Below are 4,446 nucleotides of genomic sequence, written 5' to 3'. Positions count from 1 at the left end.
CCAAATGGAGGCAAAAGACGGAAATAGCAATTTCCTTTGCTGTTACTGGATCATTTCCATGCTGTTATTCCCCAGCAAGTAGTGAAAGTGCTAGTTGCCAACTGGAGCTTACATTCCAGAGTCACTATGTCAGGTCTTCAGATTATAAGATTATCACTGTGACGACTCCATTAAAAAAATACAGGCACATAAACGATAGATTTGTTTAGCGAGAAATCTCCTAAGTGGGACAGGCCCTTAACAAAGAGCTGGAGGAACTCAGCGGGTCAGGCAGCATCGGTGGGGGGAATGGACAGATGATGTTTCGGATCAGGGCCGTTCTTAGACAATACTCTTCTTCAGTCTAAAGAAGGGTCACGACCCGAAACGTCTGCTGTCCATTCCCTCCACAGATGCTGTCTGACCCGCTGCGTTCACCCAGCACATTGTGTTTTGCTGGTGATTCCAGTCTCTGTAGTTCCTTGCAACCCAATCAAATCTTTTAAATCTGTTTTTGAAAAGCCTCATCTGACACAGCGATGTCAACTTCTCTCCTCTTGTTACTGATGTTGACTACAAAGTCATGTTTCAGTGCAACACAAGATTCACTGGGCAATATTTATTTGGACGACTATCAGGTTCTCTTCGATATCCTAACACATTCCACAGGTGATTTACTCATGCACGCAGAGTGTTCACTCACTCCCACTACTACATGGCCTAATGTGTCAGGCTTTTCCCACACAACACCTTCACATGAATAATCCATCGTGTTACTATGTTCTTGGTGTTGCTTGAGAGATAAGTGTTCACCAACGTACCGAGTGGACTCCCGAGTCTGCTTTGTATCGGGCCTAGTTTAGTGTTACAGCATGGAAACAGGCCCTTCGGCCCACCCACGCCGACCAGCGATCACCCCTGTACACCAGCACTATCCTACGCACACTCGGGACAATTTACAATTTACAGAGGCCAATTAACCTACAAACCCGTGCGTCTTTGGAGTGTGGGAGGAACCCGGAGCACCCGGAGGAAACCCACGCGGGTCACGGGGAGAAGGTACAAACTCTGTGCAGGCAGCACTCGTGTTCAGGATCGAACCCGTGTCTCCGGCGCTGTGAGGCAGCAACTCTACCGCCGTGACCATCACTCACCCAATGACAGATTACAATGCGAGGATCCTACAGTCTGATTCAATGTGCATCTTTAGCCGTTGCCATTAGCACCGGTGGGACACTGATTACATTTAAACACAGTTCTGGAATAAAGATAGCTGCATCAGATGCAATGGTTTGAGAGTTTTATTTTTAAGTAAATTAAAAAAAAAATTATATTGCAGAACAAGACTGATTATAATGCAGAACGGGCAGCAACGGCAGAGTTGCCGCTTAACAGCGCCAGAGACCCGGGTTCGATCCTGACTATGGGAGGAGTTTATACGTTCTCCCCGTGACCTGCATGGGTTTTCTCCGGGTTCTCCGGTTTCCTCCCACACTCCAAAGACGTTAATTGTCTTCTGTAAATTATGCCTAGTGTGTGCAGGATAGGGCTAGTGTACGGGGTGATTGCTGGTCGGCGCGGACTCGGTGGGCCGAAGGGGCATGTTTCCGCGCTGTATCTCTAAACTAAACTAAACTAAACACTAATAACTACATTCCATCTGTTACACGTGTTGCTGGGAATGATGGATACGGATCATGTCCAGGCCGAGATACTCAGTTTAATTTGGCATCATGTTCGGCATAGACAAAGTGGGCTGAAGGGCTGTTCTGTTCTAGGACTGTGCTGTTCTGGGCTCAATGCTTTGAATATGCTCTCAAAATAATGTTATTTACATTGAGTATGATGTATCTGTCGAATGCAATGATGCAAGTCCTTGTGTGGCACCGCCTAGTGGTGGGTCTGGGAAGTCAGAACCCTCGTCATCGGTCGGCACGGTTACGTGACCGGGGGGGGGGGTTCGTTCGCGGGCTTTTAGCCAGTTAACAGCGTTCCTCCCAGCGACAGGAGCTCAGCTCAGCTAGGCTTGCGGTTTTCACGAGTTTTAGTTTTGTTTTCTGTAAACAAAAACTATTTCATTCGACCTGCCTGGTCACGCTTCACTTGTGTCAATTATGTGTCAAATAATTTAAAAAGTTGAAAGTAATTAAACACTGGCAGGATTCACTGCCATTAATACAGCAAGCAGAGGACTTGGTGACATTTGATCAATTCGGGTGTCAGAGGTTATGGGGAGAAGGCAGGAGAATGGGGTTAGGAAGGAGAGATAGATCAGCCATGATTGAATGGCGGAGTAGACTTGATGGGCCAAATGGCCTAATTCTGCTCCCATCCCTTATGAACGTATCTGCTTATTACTAATGTTATGTTTTAGATGTTTACCCATTTTGTTTCTCCATGAACATGAAGGATGGAAACTCCCCTTCCATCGCAGGGCACTATAGTACTGTTTGCCTTTCTGCTGTTTAGCTACATGGACCAGTGAAAACATCAGTCTGAAGAAGGGTCCTAACCAAAAATGTCACACATCACATCTCGTGTTCTCCACAGATGCTGCCTGACCCGCTGAGTTACTCCAGCACTCTGTGAAACATCACCTATCCATGTTCTCCACAGATGCTGCCTGACCCGCTGAGTTACTCCAGCACTCTGTGTAACGTCACCTATCCATGTTCTCCACAGATGCTGCCTGACCCGCTGCAGTGCTTTGAGTCTTTTTTTCCCCTAGAGATACAGCTTGCATTTAACTGCAGCATCCAAAGTGATTTCTGCCGGGGACTGAATCGATTTATGCTTTTGGAGTAGAAATATTATTTTTACCTGTCTTTTATTTTTAAGTTGTCAGCAAGACTCTGATTTGTTTATGGTCCAATTTAGATTATTGTGCATCAACGAGTCACATGGGGTTTGGAAGTTCCCCCATACTATTGACAAATCACTCTTCGCTCAACAACTCCGCTCGGTTCGCACTAACCAACCTAATCTCCCGGTGGCTCAGCTCTTCAACTCCCCCTCCCATTCTGAAGCCGACCTTTCTGTCCTGGGCCTCCTCCATGGCCAGAGTGAGGACCACTGTAAATTGGAGGAGCAGCACCTCATATTATGCTTGGGCAATTGGTATGAACATTGATTTCTCTAATTTCAGGTAGTCCTTGCCTTCTCCTCTCCTTCTCAGCTCTCCCACAGCCCACTGTCTCCGCCTCTTCCTTTCTTCTTCCCGTCCCCGCCACCCTCACATCAGTCTGAAGAAGGGCTTCGACCTGAAACGTCGCCTATTTCCTTCGCTCCATAGATGCTGCCTCACCCGCTGAGTTTCTCCAGCGTTTTTGTCTTTCAGCAACATTTTTCCAGCATCTGCAGTTCCTTCTTAAACACTCTTCCAAGTAAAGGCGTTCTCATTGGAGTTTTACTGTGCATGTAGCACCCACCTAGCCTGAACCAAAGCCTGCACTACCTCGTCCTCTTCAGAAGATCACCTTACTGAGCTCTTGTTGCCCGAGAAAGCGTTTCCTGATTTATGTGGTGCCCTGACGTTCAACTCGCTCTGTGCAAGTTTCATCAGCATGCTTTCCATCAGTTTTAGTTTAGAGATACAGCGTGGAAACAGGCCCTTCGGCCCACCGGGTCCGCACCGTCCAGCGATCCCCGCACATTCATTCTATCCTACACCCACTAGGGACAATTTTTACATTCACCAAGCCAATGTAAACCTGTATGTCTTTGGAGTGTGGGAGGAAAACGAAGATCTCGGAGAAAACACACGCAGGTCACGGGGAGAACGTACAAACTCCGTACAGACGGCACCCGTAGTCGGGATCGAACCCGGGTCTCCAGCGCTGCATTCGCTGTAAGGCAGCAACTCTACCGCTGCGACACTGTGACCACCCAATTAGTACGGGTGTCAGAGGTTATGGGGAGAAGGCAGGAGAACAGGGTTAGGAGTGAGAGATAGATCATCCAAGATTGAATGGCGGAGTAGACTTGATGGGCCAAATCGCCTAATTCTACTCCGGATTGGCGGGACTGACTTATGATGAAAGAATGGGTCGACTGGGCTTGTATTCGCTGGAATTTAGAAGGATGAGAGGCTATCTTATAGAAACATATAAAATTCTTAGAGGAATGGAAGGTCAGATGCAGGAAAAATGTTCCCGATGTTGGGGGAGTCCAGAACCAGGGGTCACTGTTTAAGAATAAGGGGTAGGCCATTTATGATTGAGATGAGGAAAAACTTTTTCACCCAATGAGTTGTGAATCTGTGAAATTCTCTGCCACAGAAGGCAGTGGAGGCCAATTCACTGGATGTTTTCAAGAGAGAGTTAGATTTAGCTGTTAGGGCTAAGGGAATCAAGGGATATGGGGAGAAGGCAGGAACGGGGTTCTGATTGCGGATGATCAGCCATGATCATATTGAATGGCGGTGCTGGTTCGAAGGGCCGAATGGCCTACACCTGCACCTACTTACTA

This window comes from Amblyraja radiata, chromosome 13, assembly GCF_010909765.2.
Source record: "Amblyraja radiata isolate CabotCenter1 chromosome 13, sAmbRad1.1.pri, whole genome shotgun sequence".
Lineage (NCBI taxonomy): Eukaryota > Metazoa > Chordata > Chondrichthyes > Rajiformes > Rajidae > Amblyraja > Amblyraja radiata.
This window is presented reverse-complemented; position numbering follows the sequence as displayed.